A 26,625-nucleotide genomic window follows, 5' to 3' on the forward strand; every position below is an offset into this window, starting at 1 on the left:
CACTTGGGCACCTCATTACAGGAAGGATGTGGAAACTACAGAAAGGGTGCAGAGGAGTTCAAGGATGTTCAAGCAACACACATCAAAGTTGCTGGTGAATGCAGCAGGCCAGGCAGCATCTCTAGGAAGAGGTACAGTCGACGTTTCAGGCCGAGACCCTTCGTCAGGACTAACGACTGTACCTCTTCCTAGAGATGCTGCCTGGCCTGCTGCGTTCACCAGCAACTTTGATGTGAGTTCTTTGAATTTCCAGCATCTGCAGAATTCCCCATGTTTACAAGGATGTTGCCTGGATTGGGGAGCATGCCTTATGAGAATAGGTTGAGTGAACTCGGCCTTTTCTCCTTGGAGTGACGGAGGATGAGAGGTGACCTGACAGAGGTGTGCAAGATGATGAGACACATTGATCATGTGGATAGTCAGAGGCTTTTACCCAGGCTGAAAAAAAACACGAGAGGGCACAGGTTTAAGGTGCTTGGAAGTAGGTAGAGAGGAGATGTTGGGGTAAGTTTTTTTTTTACGCAGAAAGTGGTGAGTGCGTGGAATGGGCTGCCAGCGACAGTGATGGAGGCAGATATAATAGGGTCTTTTAAGAGACTCCTGGATAGAAAAAGAGGGCTATGGGTAACCCCAAGTAATTTCTAAAGTAAGTACATGTTCGGCACAGCATTGTGGGCTGAAGGGCCGGTATTGTGCTGTAGGTTTTCCATGTTTCATTGTCTGTTGGTGAGCTGAGCCCAGATAACTCTAGTGAACGCAGGCCTGGACTAAAGGCCTCTGTGTGTTGACCCAGTGAGCTGCAGCCCACTGTCACACTGTCCCTATCCTGCACATAGCTTCCTTATCCAACATTGCTTCACATCATTTCCAGTGTAAAGAATCAGAATCAGGTTTATTATCACTGGCACATGACGTGAAATTTGTTAACTTAGCAGCAGCGGTTCAATGCAATACATAATCTAGAAGAGAAAAACATAAGAAATAAAAAAAAATAATAAATAAACAAGTATGGGGAGCAAGGACATGGCAAACCAATTGAATAATTACTTTGGTTCTGTCTTCACTGAGGAGGACATAAATAATCTTCCAGAAATAGTAGGGGACAGAGGGTCCAGTGAGATGGAGGAACTGAACGAAATGCATGTTAGTAGGGAAGTGGTGTTGGGTAAATTGAAGGGATTGAAGGCAGATAAATCCCCAGGGCCAGATGGTCTGCATCCCAGAGTGCGTAAGGAAGTAGCCCAAGAAATAGTGGATGCATTAGTGATAATTTTTCAAAACTCGTTAGATTCTGGACTAGTTCCTGAGGATTGGAGGGTGGCTAATGTAACCCCACTTTTTAAAAAAGGAGGGAGAGAGAAACTGGGGAATTATAGACCGGTTAGCCTAATGTCGGTGGTGGGGAAACTGCTGGAGTCAGTTATCAAAGATGTGATAACAGCACATTTGGAAAGTGGTGAAATGATCGACAAAGTCAGCATGGATTTGTGAAGGGAAAATCATGTCTGACGAATCTCATAGAATTTTTTGAGGATGTAACTAGTAGAGTGGATAGGGGAGAACCAGTGGATGTGGTATATTTGCATTTTCAAAAGGCCTTTGACAAGGTCCCACACAGGAGATTAGTGTGCAAACTTAAAGCACACGGTATTGGGGGTAAGGTATTGATGTGGATAGAGAATTGGTTAGCAGACAGGAAGCAAAGAGTGAGAATAAACGGGACCTTTTCAGAATGGCAGGCAGTGACTAGTGGGGTACCGCAAGGCTCAGTGCTGGGACCCCAGTTGTTTACAATATATATTGATGACTTGGATGAGGGAATTAAATGCAGCATCTCCAAGTTTGCGGATGACACGAAGCTGGGCGGCAGTGTTAGCTGTGAGGAGGATGCAGGGTGACTTGGATAGGTTGGGTGAGTGGGCAAATTCATGGCAGATGCAATTTAATGTGGATAAATGTGAAGTTATCCACTTTGGTGGCAAAAATAGGAAACAGATTATTATCTGAATGGTGGCCGATTAGGAAAAGGGGAGGTGCAATGAGACTTGGGTGTCATTATACACCAGTCATTGAAAGTGGGCATGCAGGTACAGCAGGCGATGAAAAAGGCGAATGGTATGCTGGCATTTATAGCGAGAGGATTCGAGTACAGGAGCAGGGAGGTACTACTGCAGCTGTACAAGGCCTTGGTGAGACCACACCTGGAGTATTGTGTGCAGTTTTGGTCCCCTAATCTGAGGAAAGACATCCTTGCTATAGAGGGAGTACAAAGAAGGTTCACCAGATTGATTCCTGGGATGGCAGGACTTTCATATGAAGAAAGACTGGATGAACTAGGCTTGTACTCGTTGGAATTTAGAAGATTGTTGGAATTTAGAAGATTGAGGGGGGATCTGATTGAAATGTATAACATCCTAAAGGGATTGGACAGGCTAGATGCAGGAAGATTGTTCCCGATGTTGGGGAAGTCCAGAACGAGGGGTCACAGTTTGAGGATAAAGGCGAAGCCTTTTAGGACTGAGATTAGGAAAAACTTCTTCACACAGAGAGTGGTGAATCTGTGAAATTCTCTGCCACAGGAAACAGTTGAGGCCAGTTCATTGGCTATATTTAAGAGGGAGTTAGATATGGCCCTTGTGGCTACGGGGGTCAGGGGGTATGGAGGGAAGGCTGGTGCAGGGTTCTGAGTTGGATGATCAGCCATGATCATAATAAATGGCGGTGCAGGCTCAAAGGGCCGAATGGCCTACTCCTGCACCTATTTTCTATGTTTCTAAGTAAATCAAATGTGCAAAAAACAGAAATAATATATATTTAAAAAGTGAGGTAGATTCAATGCCCATTTAGGAATCAGATGGCAGAGGGGAAGAGGCTGTTTCTGAATCGCTGAGTGTGTGCCTTCAGGCTTCTGTATCTCCTACCTGATGGTAACAGTGAGAAAAGGGCATGACCTGGGTGCTGGAGGTCCTTAATAATGGACACTGCCTTTCTGAGACATCACTCCTTGAAGATGTCCTGGATACTTTGTAGGCTTGTACCCAAGATGGAGTGGACAAAATTTACAACCCTCTGCAGCTTCTTCCAGTCCTGTGCAGTAGCTCCCCCCCCACCCCGATACCAGACAGTGATACAGCCTGTCAGAATGCTCTCCATGGTACAACTATAGAAGTTTTTGAGTGTATTTGTTGACATGCCAAATCTCTTCAAATGCCAAATGAAGTATAGCCACTGTCTTGCCTTCTTTATAACTACATCGATATGTTGGGACCAGGTTAGATCTTCAGAGATCTTGACACTGAGGAACTTGAAACTGCTCACTCTCTCCACTTCTGATGCCTCTATGAGGATTGGTATGTGTTCCTTCATCTTACCCTTCCTGAAGTCCACAATCAGCTCTTTTGTCTTACTGACATTGAGTGCCAGGTTGTTGCTGTGGCACCACTCCACTAGTTGGCATATCTCACTCCTGTATGCCCTCTCAATGGTTGTATCATCAGCAAATTTATAGATGGCATTTGAGCAATGCCTAGCCAGACAGTGAAATAATTGTTACTCCGGATCTGATGCAGCACAAAAACTCAACAAGATGAAGAACACAATAATAAAAAACACAATAAATACATAAGAGAGCTTCTCTACACACATTGATTGTCTGTCCATAAAGTGACACTAGGTACAGGAGTGTCCGTACACGAGGTGACCGACAGGAAATGATAAAGTAGTGGTGGTTGGGGGTGTGGAGGGGTGGGTGAGTGGGTGGGGGTGTTGATCAGCCTCTCTGCTTGGGGAAAGTAACAGTTTTTGAGTCTGGTGGTCCTGATGTGGATTCTACACAGCCTCCTCCCTGATGGGAGGCGGACAAACAGTCCACTGGGTGGGTGGGATCCTTCATGATGTTACTGGCCCTTTTCCAGCACCTCCCTGTATATCTGTCATTGATGGTGGGTAGGCTGGAGCCAAGATGCATCGACCAGTTTTGACCACCCATTGTAGACTTCCCTCAAGCGCAAACATGAAGAGTAGAGTATATGTTATCTCCCTGGATGCTCAGTAATGAGGGATGATTAGTGCTCAGCTGAAGATTTCTCTGTTGTTTATTCAGTTTGTCCCTTCCCATGCTGGGTGCCCACTTCACGACGGCCAAGCCCTACTGCCTCTGCTCGCTCAGAGCGTCCTGCTGTTTCCTGAACCCATGTGCAGTGACTGAAACTGACCAACACTTGCGGTCCTCTTGCGAAGCCGTGACGGGTCACAGCACTCACGGTTGAGCCTCATCTACGCGGCACAATAGCGTAGTAGTTAGCACGACACTTTATCGCGCCAGTGATCTAGGTTCAGACCTGCCGCTGTCTGTAAGGAGTTTGTCCATTCTCCGTGTGACCCTGTAGGTTCAGCAGCTCCAGTTCCCTCCCCCCTTCCAAAGATGTACTAGGCTGTGGCCAGCTGTACTGGTGCCTGAAGCACGGCCGCACTTGTGGGCTGCCCCCAGCAAATCCTCCGACTGTGTTGGTTGTTGGTGAAAATGATGTACTTCACTGTATGTTTCAATGCTCTGATGTACATGTGACAAATAAAATTGATCTTTAATCTCATCCCTGACACGTGTACTTCATTGGGGTGGACATGTCCTGGGAGGAAATTCTGCCTGTCTAATTGCCTACCCCTAAAACAGTACACCACAGAAACAAGCCATTCAGCCTAGCATGTCTGTATTGACCATGATGCCAAATTAATCCATGCTTACTCATGACCCCAGTCTGTGGACAGTGTGAGGTCAGTAGTTGCCCCTGTCACATTGAGATGGCGTCTTCTCAGAGTCAGGTTGCTTGTGAATGCAGCCCAAAGCAGTGGTAAACTCTATCCAAGGATAAATACTGGCACGGGATCGAACGTCAACAAGTAAGGGAAAGTTGAAAAGAACATAAAAATTACTATGAATTACAATGAGAATATATAAAAATAAATAGATCAGAACAAAAGCAAAATAATGTTTAATGTCATTTTAAGTATTTATAAGGGGGCGCCCGGGTAGCACAATCGTTAGCACAAAGCTAACGAGTTCAGCGTTCAGTTCCCGCATCCTCTGTAAGGAATTTGTACATCCTGCCTGTGGAATGTGTGGGCTTTCTCCAGAAGTTCCAGTTTCCTCCACAATCCAAAGACGTACTGGTTAGTAGGTTAATCGGTTATTGTAAATTGTCCTGTGATTAGGCTAGTGTTAAAGTGGTGGGATGCAGGCCTGGAAAGGCCCATTTCGCACTGTATGGCAATATATAAATAAATAAACAAGATGGCTTTAATACATTATTTGATAGTATGTCCATAAAATGATGCTAGGCACAGGAGTGTCTGTAAACAAAGTGACTGGCAGGAAATGATGGGAGTGGGACAATAGGTGAGGCAATTATTTGTACATGTCTTATTGTAACAGATAGCAATTTTTATGTACTGCAAAACAGCAAATTTCATGACATATCAGTGATAATAAACCTGATTCTGAAAGGCTGATAGGTGGCCAAAAGTTGGCTGTGGAAAGCTTTGAGCTCAGAACAGGCAGCTGGTTACATCTGGTCTCTGAGAGATACTCCCTGACTACTGGCACACAGTCAGAAAGCCTGGGAACCTCGACCTACCGAGGCTTCCTCCTCACATCCAGATCCCAGATTATTCCCAAAGGGCCGGAGGCTCTTTGTCAGCCAGGGGTGTGTCGTTGTGAAACAACAGAAAGCGTTCAATTTCCAAATATCTTCCACACGTCGAAGCAGAGTACTAAAGCAGAAGCAGGTTTGCATCCTGTTGCCTCGGCACCTTCTGAGTGACAGGCTGCTCTGTTCTCCAGTTCTGAACCAAAGGCTGATGTCTCACCCTCTCCCCTCACTTCCCATTCCCCTTCCGGAATCAGAATCAGGTTTATTATTTCATGCCGTGAAATGTTGTTTTGCTGCAGCAGTACATTACAATATAAACAAATTATGATGAGTTTCAATAAGAAACAAAAAATAAATGAGTTGTGCAAAACAAGAGCAGAATTGTGAGGTAGTGTTTATTGACCATTCAGAAACCTGATAGCAGAGGCCAAGAGTAACCGCCACAGAATTGATAGCTTTGTGGCCAAGTCTGCAGATGATTGAAGCTAGGTGGAAGGGCAGGTAGTGATGAGGAAGCAGGGAGTCTGTAGGAGGACTTGGACATATTGGGAGAATGGGTGAAGAAGTGACAGACGGAATATAGTGTAGGTACTTTGTGTCGTGCACTTTGGTACAAGGAAAAAAGGTGTACAGTCAATTGTTTTCTAAATGGGAAGAAAATTCAAAGATGAGAGGTGCAAAGAAACTTGGGAGGCCTTGTGCGGGATTCCCTAAGGTTAACTTGCAGGTTGAGTTGGTGGTAAGGAAGCACAATGCAATGTTAGCGTTCATTTGGAGAGGACTAGACTATAAAAGCAAGAATGTGATGCTGAGGGTTTATAAGGCACTGGTCAGACTACACTTTGGGCCCCTTATCTAAAAGCAAGATATGCTGACATTGGAGAGGGTCCAGAGAAGGTTCGCGAGAATGATTTTGGGAATGCAAGGGTTAATGTATGAGGAGCATTTGACGGCTGTGGACCTGTACTCACTGGAAGAATGAAGGGGGGAATCTCACCGAACCCTATCAAATACTGAAAGGCCTGGATAGAGTGGATGTGGAGAGGATGTTTCCTGTAGTGGAGGAGTCTAGGACCAGAGGACACAGATGGAGTGGATGTGGAGAGGATGTTTCCTATAGTGGGGGAGTCTAGGACCAGAGGACGCAGATAGAGTGGATGTGGAGAGGATGTTTCCTATAGTGGGGGAGTCTAGGACCAGAGGACGCAGATAGAGTGGATGTGGAGAAGATGTTTCCTATAGTGGGGGACTCTTGGACCAGAGGGCACAGCCTCAGAATAGAGGGACACCCCCTTTAGAACAAAGATAAGGAGGAATTTCTTTAGCCAAAGGGTGGTGAATCCATGGAATTCATTGCCACGGATGGCTGTGGAACCCAAGTCATTGGGTATATTTAAAATGGAGGTTGACAGGTTCTTGATTAGTCAGGGTGTCGAAGGTTACGAGGAAAAGGCAGAATGGGGTTGAGAGTCACGATGGAATGGCGGAGCAGAGTTGATGGGCTGAGTGGCCTAATTTCACTCTTATGTCTTACGGTTCCACCTCCCTCACCCCCTGCTAGGGTGGGTGGGAGCTCCATCCTGCGGAAAAACCCTTGCCAAGGAAGGACAATTTACAAGAGGCGTCTTCTTTTGGATTAACCATTAGACAAAGACGTTGACGTCAGGAACCTCCACAGACAGAGGAAATCTCTGGGAGTTCTGGGAGGGGGGGGGTGGATTCATTACTCTGAAAACACACAAACCCTGTCAATGTCACACTGCCAATTGTTTGATCTTGCTCTGCCGTTACACTCCCCCATATTTCAGCAATCCCACTGGTGAAGGGATGAGAAAGATGTAATGAAAGGTTGAAAATGAAATATTAACTTTATTCGTCACACGTACATTGAAGCATACAGCGAAATGTGTTGTTTGCTTCAACAATCAACAGCCCGAGGATGTGCTGTGAGCAGCCACAAGTGTCGCCATGCTTCTGGGGCCAATATAGCATGCCTATGCCACAACGTACTCACCCTTACTAATCCGTACAAGTCTGGAATGTGGGAGGGACCTGGAGGAAACCCATGTGGTCACAGGGAGAAAGTACAACTCCTTACAGACAACAGTGGGAATCAAACCCTGATTGCTAGTACTGTAATCGCTACACTAAATACAAATTCCTTATATGCCCTTCAAGCTGTCATCAAATCTTCTGCTTTGTATGAAACACTCAGATAGAAACTGGGTCCAACATCTCCTCTACACTCAGGTAAGTGTCCAGCAAATCGCACTGCCATTTCAAAGCTCCACCTGTCCTGAACTCTCCTCCACCTTACTGTGGCTCTGGTGAGACACCACAGGTATCTTCAGAAAGTGTAACAGGCTCAGGACACTCTGCTGGGCTCTGGGAGCTGTGGGTCTTTCAGGAAAACACCTTTAACCACATCCACCTAGCAGTGGTCAGCACAAACGTTGTGCAGCCCCAGAGGGAGATGTGCAGACTGTCAGAAAGCCTCATTCCAAAACTCACCAAGAACTTGCTTGGCTGTCAGTGAGTGCAGACCAATCTATCAGCACAGAGACTCACCCCATTACACAGTACGGCTGTGAAGAGAATCATACAACTTCCTGCTCTTGTGAACTGTGTATTTGCAAAGAAAGTGTGGGAAAGGATGCAGATAAGATAAGATCAGCTTTATTTGTCCAATGTACATCAAAACACAGTGAAATGTGTCATTTACATCGAAGATGTGCTGGGGGCAGCCCACAAGTGTTTCCATGGTTCTGGTGCCAACAAGGCATTCCCCCAATTTACTAACCCTAACCCATACGCGATTGGAAACCCACCTGGCCACGGAGAGAACAGACAAACTCCGTACAGACAGCGGTGCGAAATGAACCCCAATCTCACAGTTGATACTGTTAAATGTTCTGCTATTATGCAGCCAAGCTGCGCACTGACATTCATCCCTAGCAGAGGACCTTCTGGTGTACGGGCAGTGCCCAGGGACGGACACACATCAAGTGCTGCTGGAAGATCATCAACTCAGTAAAAGTCCCCCCAAAACCAGTAGATGTATTGATTTATTTAGAGACAGCACGGTAACGGGTCCCTCAGTCCCAGCAAGCTCATGCTGCCCGGGTGTAACTGTAGTCTTCCAGGACAACGACATTTCCATGGGTGAATGCTGCTAACTGGCGCTTTTCAGATGTCAGAGCACCTGCTGAGCGACACACGGATGCTCAGTGCAGCCAAAGCAAAGGTTGGTGGGAGAGGAGCCCAGTCTACGGTGCTGACACCACTGGGTCCTATCAATGACTAGCACCGGACCTCTGTACATCGAATGTACAGACCTGACCGCACGATCAATGTAAAGAACTGCTTCGTATTTCTTTTATACATTTTTATGGATTAAGATTCTTTTTGAAATATAAAAGACAGGCACATTTGTACAGTTCTCACCACCCCTCCCATCACATCAGAGAGGCCACTCATCTTAATAGATCATTATCAAACAAAGTGCCCCGTCGTGAACAAGCTATGAATTAAACTGACCTCGCACTCACATTTATAATTACACTCATTAGTGGGTGATCACACATTGTTGATTATCACAGACTGCTGCAAATAAACAACCATGACATGTCCCCAGGGCAGTCCCAAATGCAGCTACAATCATCCTACACTAAATCCGAGATGCTGGAAACATCATCAAGCAGCTTCTATGGAGAAAGAGGCAATTTAACAGTTCACGTTGAGTTTCAACACGAAGAAACTCAACACAGTGGCATAGAAACCCCACCGCCAACTAGAGAGACGCAGACACACCAACGCACAAGTATAAATGCTCACAACGGCGTAAGCTACGGCGTAAGCTAGTACGTACAAGTGTAAATCAGCCTTAACCCTACCGATGAACAATCACCAACCAGTTTCTTTCTCACAGGTGCTGACCGACCTTCTGCAGATTCCAAGGAACAGACAGTAAGAGCAGGAACCAGCCATTCAGCTCTTAGAATCTTCTCCACCCTGGATACTCGCCCACCAGGACCTGACCCACCCTCTCCCCGCACAGGCCCTGATCCTTTTAACATTAAAAAATAGCATTATTGCACATTGAGAAATGAAAACATACAGTGAAATGTATCATTTGCATCAAGTCAAAATCAGTGACATTTATGCTGGGGGAAGCCCAAAGTAACATCATGTTTCCGGTGCCAACATAGTATGCCCACAACTCACTCATGCAAACCATAAGAAAATATCTACCTCCTTCCTGAATACAATTTATTCTCTGTGGTGGAGAATTGCACAGCTTCACTGTAGTCTGACTTTGATTTCAGATTGCCATTATGTGGACTTCGTAGTACATTTAAACATTAGATTAGTTTTATTTGTCATATGTATATCACAATATACAGTGAAATGCATAATTTGTGCCAATGACTAACACAGTCTGAGGAGGTGCCGAGGGCAGCCCACAAGTGTCACCATGCCCCTGGCACCAACGTAGAACATCCGCAACTTCCTAACTCTAACCCTTACAGCTTTGGACTGTGGGAGGAAACTGGAGCACTTGGAGGAAACCCATGCAGTCATGGGGAGAACGTACAAACTCCTTACAGATAGCACCAGGAGCTGAGCCCAGTCGCTGGCTCTGTAAAGCGTTACGCTAATGAGCCACCCATTTTAAGCGCTTGCTGTTGCAGTTCACAACACTGAGCCCCCAAGTGAAACACAGTAAACAACAGCCAAATATCCATTGCCCAAGTAAGTTTTTGGCAGCAATATTGACAAGGTAGTAGCAAGAAGAGCAGCCCTGCCTTCCCCCAACCCCGAATTATTACTAAGGAATGTTATCCCTCCATGTCTGTCCCTTTAAAACAGAGATGAGGAGTTTCCTTAGCCAGAGGGTGGTGAATCTGTGGAATTCATTGCCACGGATGGCTGTGGAGGCCAAGTCATTGGGTATATTTAAAGCAAAAGTTGATAGGTTAGAAATATAGAAAATCTACAGCACAATACAGGCCCTTCAGCCCACAATGCTGTGCCAAACATGTCCTTACTTTATAAATTACCTAGGGTTACCCATAGCCCTCAATTTTTCTGAGCTCCATGTACCTGTCCAGGAATCTCTCAAAATATCCTATTGTATCCACCTCCACCACAGTTGCCAGCAGCCCATTCCATGCACTCACCACTCTCTCCATAAAAAACTTACCCCTGACATCTCCTTTGTACCTACTTCCAAGCACCTTAAAACTGTGTCCTCTCGTGCTAGCCATTTCAGCCCTGGGAAAAAGCCTCTGATTATCCACATGACCAATGACTCTCATCATCTTAATCGGTCTTGATTAGTCAGGGTGCTAAAGGTAACGGGGAGAATAATGGGGTTGAGAGGGATAATAAATCAGTCATGGTGGAATGGCAATACAGACTCAATGGGCTGAATGGCCTTATTCTGCTCCTATGTCCTATGGTCTTCACAAACAAGAGAAAATCTGCAGGTTCTAGAAATCAAAGTAAATCACACAAAATACTGGAGGAACCCAGCAGGCCAGGCAGCATCTATGGAAAACAGTAAACAGTCGACATTTCGGGCCGAGACCCTTCATCAGGACTCTTGCCTTCAAACGGATCGCACTTTCCTGACACTGCAGTGGAGTGAGTGGTGGGTTGGATTCTGTAATAAACCATGATGTCTTGACTGTACATCAACTTGCACTAAACTAACACCAGTTTCAGGTGCCTGGTTTCACTCCTGATCCCAGATACGAGGAGTCATAGACAATTAGTTATACAGGAAGGAAAAAGGCCCTTTCTAAGCAAGACCCATATCCTTCTAAAGATTCCTTGTCCACAAACCTGTCCAAATAGCTTTTGCACATTCTCCCCGTGAAGGCCTGGCTCTGCCCCGGGTACTCCGGTTTCCTTCCACACCCAAAGATGCACTGGGACGTTAACTGGACATCGAAATGCCCAAAAAGGATCAAAGTGCAGTTGACAGTCATTTGAGAGACAGACTGAGTTGCAAAGGAGATGGGCAGTGATGGGATTGCCCCCTGGGAGCCAGCAAGAAGCTGACCTCTTTGGTTCCTTTCAATGGCCTGGTGTTGCTGTAAGTGTGGTAAAGAATGGAAGTCAAAGGGCTGTTGGTGATTGTGAGCTACTGGGTGCACAGGCAGAGGCTCCTCATCGGGGGATGCCTGGGAATTTGACAGAAATGATTGGCACTAAGTTAATTGGAATAGGATAGTTTGGCAGAGATGGGGAAATCCCATAATGATTACAGTGTGGAAGGAGACCAGCCAGTGAATCAAGACCCTGCCTATTCAGATTTAAATTTTAGATCAGCTTGATTTGTCATGTATAGATTGAAACAGAGTGAAGTGTGTCATCTGTGTCAATGACCAACAGTCTGAGGATGTGCTGGGGGCAGCCCACAAGTGTCTCCACATTTCCGGTGCCTTCCTAACATGAACACAAACTACTAACCCTACCCGGAACACCTTTGTGATACCAGAGAAAACTGGAACATCCGGGGGAAACTCACACGGTCATGGGGAGAACTTACACACTCCTTACCGACAGCAGGAAGTCCCTCGCCTCTCCCTGAAATCCTTCCCTTCAATACTTACCCAACTGGCTTTCCAACACTGTCACGGAATCTGCCTCTACTACTCCACTGGCCCTGGAGCACAGCTCAAGCACTCACTGTGTTAACAAAATAAGATTTCTTCATTCCTTTCAGTTCTTCTGTCACCACCATTCTTCCCTTATCTCTAAACAAATAAAAAACAACTCCCTCACTCTTCACCTCTGGGCCTCATGAGGCCCAGAAACCTAGGCGTTTTGTTTCAAAGCTCACCTGCCCTGCGACTTTCAATAGACAATGCAAACATGAGGACGAGAACCAGAGTAAGCAGCCTGGCCCTGAGGCCATTCAATAAGATCACAGAGTATTCTTTACTTCAGTACACTTGCAGACACTAACCCCCTATCCTTGCATTGCACCTGGGTAGCCTCCAACCTCACGGCATGTAACATCTGGTCATTTCTCCTTCCTTCCCCCATTCCCCATTCTGACTCCCTCTTATCCCCTCTCTTCTCATCAGCTGCCCATCTTTTCCCTCTGGTGTCCAACTTCCTTTCCTTGCTCCTATGGTCCACTCTCCTCAATGAGATTCCTTCTTCTTCAGACCTTTTACCTCTTCCACCCATTCCCTCAGCTCCTTAATTCATCCCCCTCACCCCATCCGCCACCTTCCCCCTCACCTAGTGTCACCTATCACCTGCCAACTTGTACTCCTTCCCCACCCCTCACCTTCTCATTCTGGCTTCTTACCCCTTCCTTCACAGTCCTGATAAAGGCTCTCAGACTGAAACATCGACTGTTTATTCTTCTCCATAGGTACTGCCTGACCTGCTGAGCTCCTCCAGCATTTTGCATTGTTGCTCTGTGTTTGTGTTTATCCTTGGATTGCTTTCTGTCTTGCTCAGCTCTCCTGTCCCTGTACCCTTTTAGTGTTACTGTATACTGTACATATCCCCTCTTCACACGGACTAAAAGGAATATTTTGTCTTACTGAGTGTACAATTTCATCTGCCACTTCAGACTTCATGTGAATGAAAACTATGAGGAGCATTTGCTGCCTCTGGAGTTTAGAAGAACGAGGGAGGGATCTCACTGAAGCCTGTCAAATATTGAAAGACCTCGAAAAAGTGTCATGGACAGGATGTTTCCCATAGTGGGAGAGTCTAGGACCAGAGGGCAGAGCCTCAGAATCTTTAGAACAGAGCTGAGGAGGAATTTCTTTTGCCAGATGGTGGAAAATCTGTGAAATTCATTGCCACAGATGCTGACAAGACCAGTATATTTAAAGCCGATAGATAGTTGATTAGTAAGTGCGTTAAAAGTCACAAGGGAATGGGGTTGAGATGGAAAATAAATCAACCCAGACCAAATAGGGGGGGCCACAGTAGTGCAGCAGTTTGCTGTCGGAGCTTGGAGTTCAATTCCAGCGTCCTCTGTAAGGAGTTTGTACATCCTTCCCGTAAGTGTGTCCGTCTCCTCAGGGTGCTCTGGTTTTCCCTCAGTCCAAAGGCACTGGTTAGTAGGTTAATTGGTCATTGTAAATTGTCCTGTGATTAGCCTGGGACTAAATCTGTGGGTGGCTGCGCAATGCAGAGGGCTGTATCACGGTGCATCTCTAAATAAAAAAATATAGCAGAGCAGACTCGGTAGGCTGAATGGCCTAATTCTACTCCTTTGTCTTATGGTCTTTAGTAGTCTGCTTCACGTACTTCACCATGCCTCCAACTCCAGTGTCATTTGTAGATTTGGAAATTATGCCTTGTACATTAAGTACAAGTTGCTAATGTACTTCAAGGACAAACCTGGTCCTGTTACTCAGTCCAGGGAACCGCATTCTACACTTCCCAATGGTCTAAAGTAGCTGTAAAAGGCCAGAGTAGTAGAAATAACTGCAATCCGACAGACAGCACAGAAGGGGCTGAAACCCGATTACATTCTCTGGAACCAGAGGGGATAACTTCATCAGCCAAACAGTCAACTGTTCCCACACCCTATACACTCACTTTCAATGACTCTTCACTCTGTTTTCCTATTTATTGCGTAGTTATTTATTATTAATTTTGGGGGTTTTTTTGCATTTGCGTAGTTTAATATCTTTTCCACATTGGTTATTTACCCATCTTCTTTTGTGCAGTTTTTCATGGATTCTGTTGTGTTTCTTTGTACTTACTATGAATATCCACAAGAAAATTAATCTCAGGGCTGAATACATATGCTGCTATCTATGTACTTTGCCTCTCTCATGGTCTGAGTCAACGTTCCCTATGTAGTTTGAACTTTCCTCATCGTAATGAGTACAGTCTCTGCCCACCTGATCACCCTGGTCTGGAGATCAGGCCAGGGTGAACCGGTCAGAACCCACCAGTGGAGGTGTGTATCCCAGTCATGAAAGGACCAAACATAAGTGGGCCTTGAAACAGACTCCAGCCTGAAACAACATCCTCTTACATACAAGTTGCTCTGCAGCTTGTGTCACCAAACACTCGAGCAAATTTCCACAGGTGTACTGTGGAGAACATTTTAACTGGTTGTATCACCGGCTGGTGTGGAGGGGCTGTTGCATAAGATGAGAAAAAAGCTGCAGGGGGTTGTAAACTCAGCCAGCTCCATCACAGGTACTAGCCTCGCTACCATTGCATACATCTTCAATAGACAATGCCTCAAAAGGGCAGCATCCAGTATTAAGGACCTCCACCACCCCTTCTCATTGCCACCATCAGGAGGTGGTACAGGAGGCAGGAACAGCTTCTTCCCCTCTGCCATCGGATTTCTGAACAGACAATGAACCCAAGAACACTAATCAGTATTTTTGTTCTCTTTTTGTACAACTTATTTGTACACACATTTATTGTAATTTTTGTCTTGCACCGTAGTGTTGCCACAAAACAACAAATTTGATACATGTCAGTGATAACACACCAGATTCTGAACCTCATGCTGCTTTTTCTCAAATAAGTATTTTTGTGTGACTCATAAAAGTTACAGTGGTTATTGAAAAGGTGCAGTCGACGTTTCAGGCCGAGACCCTTAGTCCTGACGAAGGGTCTCGGCCTGAAACATCGACTGCACCTCTTCCTACAGATGCTGCCTGGCCTGCTGCGTTCACCAGCAACTTTGATGTGTGTTGCTTGAATTTCCAGCATCTGCAGAATTCCTGTTGTTAGTGGTTATTGAAGTTTAAGTACAGTAGAAGTTATTAAGCTGAAGTCACATGGTGATGTCTCAGAGAAGTCAGCAGCTGACCACCAGCGGAAAGCCCAGCCAGGGTCACTGCCTTTCCTACTTGTCACATAGATGCCATTCTCAGAAGCTCAAGGCATATTTTCAATTATTCCTCCAATGCAGTAAGCATTTGGGTAAATTAACAAACAAATGTCAAGTACTACTAAGAGCATGAAAAAAAAATGAGTATAGAGACTTGATGAAGGGTCTCGGCCCAAAACGTCGACTGTTTATTCCTTTCCATAGATGCTGCCTGGCCTGCTGGGTTCCTCCAGCATTTTGTTCGTCTGGATTTCCAGAATCTCTTGTATAGAATGTGGGGTAGGAACAATCATGGTATCTGTGCAAGGTTCTCTCTCTCTCTGCCCCTCCCGGGGCCACAGTTCCCCCCAAGGACAGACACAACATGACATGGGGCATGCTTTGATGCCCCGGGCAATAACTGGCGGTCAGAACACTGCTCAGAGAACGAACTATTCCACTCTACGAGATTTCCTGCTTTCAAATGCAAGTTTATTGTATACAACCTAATGAAACAACCACGGTGCACGTATATCACACACGTACAACACGTAATAAAAGATAATTCAACATGCACAGCACAGATAAAGAGCAAAAGGCTCGCTGTCCTAGTGACGAGATCTCAGTGGTGACAGGGTATTCATTAGTCTCACAGCCTGAGGGAAGAAGCTGTTACCCAGTCTGACAGTCCCAGTCCTGATGTTCCTGTACCTCCTTCCTGCTGGAGACCTGAGGAGATTCCATCAACGTCGTTTTGTTCAACACAGAAAAGTTTATCCTCAGCTACCGAACTATTCACCCTGTGTATAGAATACCCCCACCTTCCTTCCCGTCTCAGGGTGTAACTACTCAGACACTTCCAACAGAACGCCGCCTGGAGATATCCGCACTGATCAGACGATGTGTGGCAGCCGTTTCTAGGGTCCACGCTACTGACCACGGTAGCTGGGAGTTCAGCTCACAGGGTAAAAAAAAATCAATGGCGAAGACAGTACGAAGAGAGAGATAGCAGACTCACATAGAAACAGACCCCTCTCCCACCAGCTCCACATGCCCACAGCTAGCACAAACCATTCCTCCCTCCCGAGCACTGAGTCTTTGGGCGCCTGAGCCTCTCTATATAGAGGCCAGTAGGAGCAGCAGCTTCTGAAGGGAGCGTCTGCCATGTGCAGAAGGCTCGGGTCACATTCAGTGTGGGAAAGCAGTTAGAGAAATCACTACATAACGCGCACTTACCCGGCACACTTGGCTACGTTACAGCACTCTTCAGCAGACAAGTTGGTAAATGCTAGCCTGAGGGGTGGGGAGAAATGGGCAGGACTGCGCATCCTCTAGCCATCCAGGACCCGAATCTGAGCCCGGGACACACCTTCCATACACAATGACCTTGCAACAGGAAGAACTCTCTGCCAATCACAGCCAGCGCGCCAATGAGGTCATCGAGCGCTGACGTCAGGGGGAACCCGAGGGAATTCCCGGGCCGGTTAGCAGCAATCCGGTAGGTGGTCGAGCAAAGTGAGCGACAACCAGACGCCGTTGTTCACGACGCCGGTTGGCTGCCCCCCTGAGTCCGGATGATCACCGCGTGGCCGCCAGTTCCGGCCGCCTCGTTGGAGCGGAGGCCGCATGAATCCCCTCGCTTCCCCCCCGCCACCGAAAAAAGGATCCTATTTAAAGAGGCCGAGGCGTAGAACGCCGATCGGGGTTGGAACTCTGCCAGTCTGGGTCGGGTATTGGGTGGAGGGCTAAAGAGTTCTGGTTGGGAACCGGCGTGTACTAGCAACCTCTCTCTGCTCACCCGCCCCTCGTGTTGCCGGTTATTCGCAGCACCGGCCGGTTTATCCACAGCGACCCACTAACAACTATGCAGTTAGAGATAAAAGCGGGAGCCCGGCCCCCTCGGACCTGCCCGTGCGCAGAGTCCAGCTCACTGCCCGCCCCGTTACAGACGCTAGATTTCCAACACGTGGATTGGACAGATCTGCTGTCTGGGAAGGACAGAGAGAGCCAGCGCAAAATGATCAAATACCGCAAAAAGGAACCGAGAACGGCCACAGATTCTGCAGTCAAGGGATGATTAACGTCGACCCCTTTATTATTAGCCAGAATTATTATCAATTCCAGCAGGAATAAAGGTGTCAATCTTTTAAAGGAAGTGTAATTTAAGCAGAACCAGAATATGGGAAACGAAACAGTTACTGTTTCATCAGAACGGAGAGAGGAAAAACCAGTTAATCGGGGTAGGGAGGGGCATGGGTGCTGCGGGTGTCTAGGGTCAGGTGAAATAACGCTCCAGTGGGACACGGCAGGAATTGGTGCCCAGTCCCAATCTACAATAACACACAAGATGCTGGGGGAACTCGCCAGGTCACAGGTAGCGTTTATGGAGAGTCAACGTTTCGTGCCGAGACATAGCTGCTGACTGACCTGCTGAGTTCCTCCAGCATTTTGTGTGTGCTACTCTGGATTTCCAGCATCTGCAGAATCTCGTGTTCCAATCGACAACAACCCGGCTCATCTGGGACTTCGATGTTATCGGATTCACTATGTTCCAAGGCTGAAAAACAGTGAACCGAGCCCGTGACCTCAGGAATATAATTTTTTAAAAACGTGTACCTTTGCTGTCAAATGCAACTGGATTTCACTATGACAAAAATGCAAATTGCCATTGCTGGACCCCGTATGTCCTATGTAGCTAACAGCCACACCGTGGCTTTGAGAAACACCCTTGAATTATTCGGAGTTAGAATCAGGTTTAATATCACTGGCATATGGTGTGTAATTTTGTTTTGCGGCAACAGTATGTTGCAATATATAAAAATACAAAGTTACAATAAGAAATGTATAAAAACCAGTAAATAGTGCAAAAAGAAAGCAAGATAGGTAGTGTTCATAGACCGTTCAGAAATCTGATGGCGGAGGGGAAGAAGCTGGCCCTAAAATGGTGAGTGTGTGTCTCTAGGCTCCTGAACTCCTCTGTTGCTAGCAATGAGACGGGGACATGTCTTGGGTGGTGGGGGGCCTTAATGATGGATGCTGACATTTTGAGGCACCGCTCCTTGAAAATGCCCTCGATGCTGTGGAGGCTGGTGCCCATGATGGAGCTGGCTGAGGTTACAACCCTCTGCAGCTTTTCCCGATCCTGTGCAGTGGCCCCTCCGTTCCAGACGGTGATGCAGTCAGTCAGAATGCTCTCCATGGTACTTCAGTAGAAATTTGCTGGAGACCAATTCTCCTGAAACTCCTGATGAAATATAGCCGTTTGGTCCCTTCTTTGTGATCACAATATATTGGGCCCAGGACAAATCTTCAGATATGTTGACACCCAGGAATTAAAACTGTTCATTCCTTGCACTGCTGATCCCTCTCTCCGATATTCCACTAATGTCACTTCAGTATTTTTTACACTACTACAGACTGTCCTACAACCTTTGTACCATCCTCCTGTTCTGCACTCATCATTGTACTTACCCGGTATTTATTACTACTACATATACCAGGGGTGATTGATAAGCTCGTGGCCTAAGGCAGAAGGAGATGAGTTTACAGCTCTCGTTACATGCACATGCAGACCAACTCTTTGAGTGATTATGCAGAAAGTTTGAAGTTAATAACTCATCTCCTTCTACCGTAGACCACGAACTTATCAATCGCCCCTTGTACTCTTTACTCTGTGAGCTTTACACCAACAAGGAATTTCATTGCACCCTTGTGTATATGACAATAAACTAATATAGTCTTGTCTTCAGTGGTGGGATGGAGATACGTCTTTACCAAAGGAGGTGTAAGATGCTCCTTCCCTCCACTAGACTGCGGGTCATCCTTCAGCGGGTGTAGCATTTGCTTAGCCCCCGATCACGGTCACGTGAAACCATGGGAGCAGGTGGTGGATGGTCGTATGAGCAGCCGGTGCACATACCAAGTCCTGGTTATGTGACCACTGACGGCAGACAATCTCTGATGAGTAATGATAATGGCTGACTTGTAACGACATTGCCCAGAAGACAATGGCAAACCACTCCCGTAGAAAAATTTGCCAAGAACAATCATGGTCATTGACAATGATCGCCTTCATCATGACAAAGCACATAACGATGATGTCATACGATACAGCACATGATAATGTCATACGACAAGCACATGATGATGATGTCATATGACACAGCACATGATGATGAATCTAATCTTTGGCTGTTTCTTCCTCAAAAGGCAATGGGAGCAGAGTTTCTGAATATGTTAAGACACGTATGCTCTTGGTAAACAAAAAAGTGATTTTTTTACTGGAAGTGAGCAGGAATGTGGAGAGAAAGCTACAGTCCAATTGGCCATATCTTACTGAACAGAAGATCAGGATGGAGAGGGTGACTGTCCAGGTCCTGTTCCTAATACATGTGCTCCATATTCACACCCTTCCTGGGTCGATATTGAAAGCAGTCGCTGACAACTTGATGAACAAGTGCTGTGGAATGTGTCTGAACTAGCTCATATTGTAACCAATCCCTGCCCTAGCCTCCCTAGCAACCAGGACATCTTCAAGGAGCGATGTCCATTATTAAGGACGCCCATCACCCAGGACATGTCCCCTTCTCATTGTTACAATCAGGAGGGAGGTACAGGAGGCTGAAGGCACACACTCAACGATTCAGGAACAGCTTCTTCCCAAACACAAAATACTCTGCAGATACTGGGGTCAAAGCAACACTCACAACATGCTGGAGGAACTTAGCAGGTCGGGCAGCATCTGTGAAAACGAACAGTCAATGTTTCGGGCCGAGACCCTTCGTCAGGACTGAAGGGTCTCGGCCCAAAACGTTGACTGTTTGTTTCCACGGATGCTGCCCGACCCGCTGAGCTCCTCCGGCCTGTTGTGCGTACAGCTTCTTCCCCTCTGCCATCAGATTTCTGAATGGACAATGAACCCATGAACATACCTCACCACATTTTTTTCTCTTTTTGTTCTATTTATTTAATTTAACTTTTTAAATATATATACTTACTGTAATTTACAGTTTTTATTATTTTTAAATCTGATTCTGAAATTGCTGTGCCTTCATACTGGACTGCATGGGTGCCTGCTGGCCGCCTGACTAGTTCACCTCCATTGCAGCTCAGCACTCTTGTTATCAAGAGAAGATAGGGATGATATCTGGTTACTTAAATATCTATTCAGACTCTGGCTTGCTTTGTGCCACCACAAACAATGGCATAGTTTTTGTACGGGCTGTTATTTCCTCTGGGAGAATCTGCTTTCTTCCTCAATGTTCATGAGAAAGGTTCTCAGCACTGTTCCCTCGAAGCTGCGTGGGTGCACGGCCGTGCAGTAACTGAAATGCTCCCATACACATAGCCTTTGTTGCAGTGCAGCTGAATTTTCTTTTGTATAAAGTTTTATGAAAGTGCCGTGCAGTTTTCAGGTCATGTAAACATTTCTAGCTCAGAGCAACAGTTGGTCTGCGCAGCTGTAAAAAAAATTAAGAGGGAACATTGCTTCTCAAATTTTCACTTCTCTGGTAATACCCTGCAATGACCAGTCATATTGGAAAGAACCATGAGATGATTTACTTCTCCATAAGAGAATGCTCAAAATCTCAGGTTACTCTGAGTCCCTTTTTTTTTACAAAACTATAAACGTTTATTTACAACACACATACACAAGGTACGGACATTCAATATTTACAAAAGAATACTTAAATTAAAATATGATTACTACTGTCTATAATACAGTCAATACACCAGTTGGCCCACTGTTCCCTGAAGTGCCCCACTGTACCCATTTCTCCCTCTCCAAGGACAGCCAGGTACGAACGTATCCTCGGAAGAGGGGCAGGCAGTTGGCCCGGGCAGCGCCCTCCACCTTCCACAGCCTAGACCCATGAATGGCCAGCGTGGCCAGGCCCCGTACCAAGCCCACCAGGATATCCTCCTCACGCCCCGCCCCCTTCCGAACTGAGTGCCCATAGACGAGGGGCACAGGACTAAAGTGCAGCCAGAACCGTAGCAGCAGCTCCTTGAGAAACTCAGAGAGCGGCTGCAACCTCTCACATTTGTGTAGGTGGTACACTGACTGCTCCCGGACAGGTGGAGGGGGTGTCAGTGAACCTGCTCAAAAAGCTGTTGTACAGTACTGCCCAACACTGACACTGTGGCACCCCTCAGTGTCGCCCTGCCCACACTGTAGCACCCCTTCAGTAGTACCCCTCTATAATGAGCATTGCCCCCCCCCAAGAACTCATCGTTCCTTGGAACGGCAGTCTGAGAATTCAGTACTCCCTTAGTCTTGAACACCTTGCATTGTAGGACTCTCAATACTGTCCCTTCAGTAATGTGCACCCTCTCAATACAGTATGATGGAGCTGAGGATGAGCCAGCAGGTTTACAAGTCGATGAGGGGTGTAACATGAATGTAAGGAAAGACAAACCAATGATTGGGTATAACTGCAGACAGTGCAAAGAGTTAAATTGTAACACAGAAGCAAAATTCATAAGGGTGAAGAATACAGGACTGAAGATGCTGTACTTAAATGCACATAGCATTCAGAATAAGGCGCACAAACACATGGCACAATTAGAGATCGGTCAGTATGACGTTGTGGGCATCACTGAATTGCGGCTGAAAGAAGGCCATATTTGGGAATATAAAGGATATACTTATATTGATAGGACGAACAAGAAGGTATCAGCAGTAGTGTGGCTCCATTGGTAAGAGATGGAATTACTTTAGGAAGTGGTGACATAGGGTCAGAGAATATCAAATCTTTGTGGGTGGAGTTAAGAAACTGCAAGGGTGAAAAAAACACTATGAGAATCATATATAGGCCTCCAAATAGTAGCCAGGATGTGGGGTTGAGATTGCAAAGGGAGCTGGAAAGGGCATGTAATTAGGATAATGACACAATTATAATTTATGACTTCAATTTGCAAAGGGATTGGAAAAATCAGGTTGGTGTCAGATCGCAAGAGAAAGAATTTGTTGAATGCCTACGAGATGGCTTTTTAGAGCAGTTTTGTGCTCAAGCCTACTAGAGGAAAAGCTATCTTAGAATGGGTGTTCTGTAATAATTCAGATTTTATTTGTCAGCTTAATATAAAGGAACCCTTAGGAGGCAGTGATCATCATATGATTGAATTCATACTGCAATTTGAGAAGGAGAAGCATAACTCACATGTATCAGTATCACAATGGAAAAAAGGGAATTACAGAGGCTTGAGGGAGGAGCTTGCCCAGATGGATTGGAGGAGAACACTGACGGGGATTATGGCAGAACAGGGGTAGCAGAAGTTTCTAGGAATAGTTCACAAGGTGCAGGATAGACATGTCCCACAAAAGAAGTTGTTCCCAAATGGCAGAGGTAGGCAACCGTGGCTGACAAGGGAATTAGGACTGTGTAAAAGCCAAGGAAAGGGCATATAGGGTAGCAGAAGTGAGTAGGAGATTGGATGACTGGGAAGCTTTTAAAATCCAACAAAAGGCAACTAAAAAAGCCATTAAGAAGGGAAAAAATGGAATATGAAAGCAAACTAGTCAATAATATAAAGCAAGATACCAAAAGGTTTTTCAGTTATATAAAGAGTAAAAGGGAGGTGAGAGTTGATGTTGGACCACTGGAAAATGACGTTGGTGAGGTAGCAACAGGCGACAAAGAAATGGTAGATGAACTTAATAAGTACCTAGCTTCAGTCTTCACTGTGGAAGACACGAGCAGTGTGCCAGAGGTCTGAGAGTATCAGAGAGCAGGAATGAGTGTCATTGCTATTACAAAAGAAAAAGTGCTGGGGAAACTGAAAGGTCTTAAGGTGGATAAGTCACCTGGACCAGATGGACGACATCCCAGAGCCTGGAGAGAGGTTGCAGATGAGATAACAGATGCATCGATCATGATCTTTGAAGAATCACTTGATTCTGGCATGGTCCCAGAGGACTGAAAAATTGCAAATGTCACTCCACTCTTTAAGAAGGGAGGAAGGCAAAAGAGAGGAAATTATATGCCAGTTAGCCTAATTTCAGTGGTTCAGAAAGTGTTGGAGTCCATTATCAAGGAAAATATTTCGGGGTACTTGGAGACTGATGATAAAATAAGTCAAAGTCAGCTGGTTTCTGTCAAGGGAAATCTTGCCTGACAAATCTGTTAAAATTCTTTGAGGAAGTAACAAGCAGGGTGGATAAAGGAGAGGCAGTGGATGTCATTTACTTGGATTTTCAGAAAACATTTGATAAGGTGCCACGCATGAGGCTGCTTAACAAGAAAAATCCTATGGGGTTCCAGGAAAGATACTGGCATGGATACAGGAATGGCTGACAGGCAGGAGGCAGCGAGTGGGAATAAAGGTGCCCTTTCTGGTTGGTTGCCAATGACTAGTGGTGTTCCTCAGAGGTCAGTATTGGGACGGCTACTTTTCACATTGTTTGTCAATGATTTAGATAATGGAATTGATGGTTTTGTGGCAAAGTTTGTGAATAATATGAAGATAGGTGGAGGGGTAGGTAGCGCTGAGGAAGCAATGTGATTGCAGCAGGACTTAGACAAATTGGAAGAATGGGTAAAAAAGTGACAGATGGAATAGTGTTGGGAAATGTACGATAATACATTTTGGTACAGGGAACAATAGTGTGGACTATTATCTAAATGGGGAGAAGGTTCAAACATCAGAGGTGCAAAGGGACTTAGGAGTCCTCATGCAAGACACCCAGAAGGTTAATTCACAGGTTGAATCTGTGGTAAAGAAGGCAAATGCAATGCTGCCATTTATTTCAAGGAAAATAGAATATAAAAACAAGGAGATAATGCTGAAGCTTTATAAGACACTAGTCAGGCCACACTTAAGAGTATTATCAACAGTTTTGGGCCCCTTATCTCAAAAAGGATGTGTTGTCATTGGAGAGAGTCCAGAGGAGGTTCATGAGCGTGATTCCAGGAATGAAGGGGTTAACATATGAGGAGCATTTGGCCGCTTTAGGCCTGTACTCACTGGAATTTAGAAGATGCTTGGGAATCTCATTGAAACCCACTGAACGTTTTCTTAAATGGTGTGCATATGACTCAGATTTTACGCCGAATAAACTGGATGCTAGATTTAAGGACTGGACAACGAAAGGAATAACAGCTATCTGCAATATAATGAAAGAAGGAACACTGTTTAATTTTGAAATGCTCAAAGAGAAACACTTATTAGAAAAACAAGACTTTTACCGGTATTTACAGATGCCACAGTATGTTAATAGGACGGTTAAAAATGTAACCAAGGCAAGTACATGTCTGATAGAGCTATTTAGAAAAGCATATAATTCAGATGATGGTAGTAGAATAATTTCAAGCGTTTATAAGGGTTTGTTAAATCGTAAAACACATTTGACTTCATACATTAAAACAAAATGGGAGAAGGAAGGAGGGATAATAATATCTGAGGAAGACTGGACAATAATATGGAGGTATCAATGGAAGTGTACCAGTTCACAGAAATGGAGGGAGTTCGGGTGGAAAAACTTGATAAGATATTTTATTACACCCTCTCAGAAATCCTATTATGATAGTAACCCCACTGTTTGCTGGAGAAATTGTGGAAATCAAAATGCAAACCATTATCATATTTTCTGGGAATGTCCCGTTATCAAAGACTATTGGAGTGGGATACACAATGCCCTACAAGACATCTTTAAATGTGAAATACCCCTAGAAAGTAAGACCATATATTTTGGGTATATACCTCAAGAATGGTTGAATAGAGATAAATATTTAATGAATATACTGCTGGTGGATGGTAAAAAGACCCTTACCAGGAAATGGTTATCACAGGAGAGCCCAACTTTAAATGTATGGATGGAAATTACAATGGACATTTACAAAATGGAGAAGATAACAGCATCTGTTAATCATAAGTTGGAACAATTTTAAAAACGGTTTAACTACATAGGCCTGATTTTATTCTCACAAGTCAATGAATATGTTGTAAAAAAAAATCACTCCCTGCTTTGTACATAGTTTTCTTCTTTCGATTGTTCTTTCTTTCCTCGCCTTTCTATAAGTGTATACCTCAGATAAATATTATGTGGAGATTTGTGACAAATATGATGATATGATATATATGTACAGTATCTGAAATACATCTCATGGAAATGTTTGTTTGATGATGAACTTCAATAAAAAATAAATTACAAAAAAAAAAGAAACCTACCAAATGTTGAAAGGACTAGATAAGGTGGATGTGGAGAGGAAGTTTCCTCTGGTGGGGTAACCAGAAGTAGAGGGCAAAATTGAGGGGTGACCTTTTAGAACAGAAGGAGGAATTTTTTTAGCCAAAGAGTGGTGAATCTGTGGAAGGCTCTGCCACAGACTGCGCTGGAGGCCAAGTCCGTGGGTATATTTAAAGCGGAAGTTGATAGATTTCTGATTGGTGAGAGGGTAGGTGTATGGGGTTGAATGGGATCCAGGATCAGCCATGATGAAATGGCAGAGCGGCCTCAATGGGCTGAATGGCCTAATTCTGCTCTTGTGTCTTATGGTCTGATACAAAGGTTCCAAAGGTTCAAATGTTCATTTATTATGAAACCATACAACTCTGAAATAGCCACGAAACTGAGAAAGAACAATGATCAACCCCCAAATACTTCCTCTCTGCATAAAAGAAATGAACAAAGATGGGACAGGCACATCGACACCCACCCCAAATCCCCCTCCCCAGCACACAGGAAAAACAAGAAAGACTGAGCGAAAAACACAGAATATAAAAAATTATAAGACTCACTTGGCACTGCCCCTGGGAGTGCATGACTCCCTCAGTACTGCCCCTTACACAGTGTGGCACTCCCTCAGAGTTGTCTCTTTAATAATACAGCACTACTTCAGTCCAGCCCCTGACAGTGATCAGAAGAGTTATATTGTACCAGGTTAGATTAGATGAGCTTTGTTTGTCACCTGTACATCGAAACTTACAGTGAAATGGATTGTTGCGCCACAGTTCAAGAATGTGATGGGGGTAGTCTGCAAGTGTTGCCATGCTTCAGGCACCAACTCTCCAGTGATGCCTACAATTTACTAACCCTAACCCATATGTCTTCAGTAGGTGGGGGGCAACCAGAGCACCTGCTGGAAACCTAAGCGGACACCGGGAGAGCATACGAACTCTTTATTGACTGTGGTGGGAATTGAACCCCAACCTTCT

At 45.2% G+C, this 26,625-nt stretch overlaps 1 protein-coding gene across 1 annotated transcript in view; it reads right to left on the reverse strand.

Annotated features, from left to right (window-relative positions):
* LOC140187754 (unconventional myosin-Ic-like) overlaps window positions 1–16,820 on the reverse strand; it is a 128,076-nt gene extending 111,256 nt beyond the window's left edge. Inside the window, exon 1 of the mRNA XM_072243425.1 lies at window positions 16,705–16,820. The gene's annotated coding sequence lies outside the window, so the exon portion shown is untranslated. The remainder of the gene's footprint in view (window positions 1–16,704) is intronic.
* Between the last annotated feature and the right edge of the window lie 9,805 nt (window positions 16,821–26,625).

The sequence above is a fragment of the Mobula birostris genome, chromosome 25 (assembly GCF_030028105.1).
Source record: "Mobula birostris isolate sMobBir1 chromosome 25, sMobBir1.hap1, whole genome shotgun sequence".
NCBI lineage: Eukaryota > Metazoa > Chordata > Chondrichthyes > Myliobatiformes > Myliobatidae > Mobula > Mobula birostris.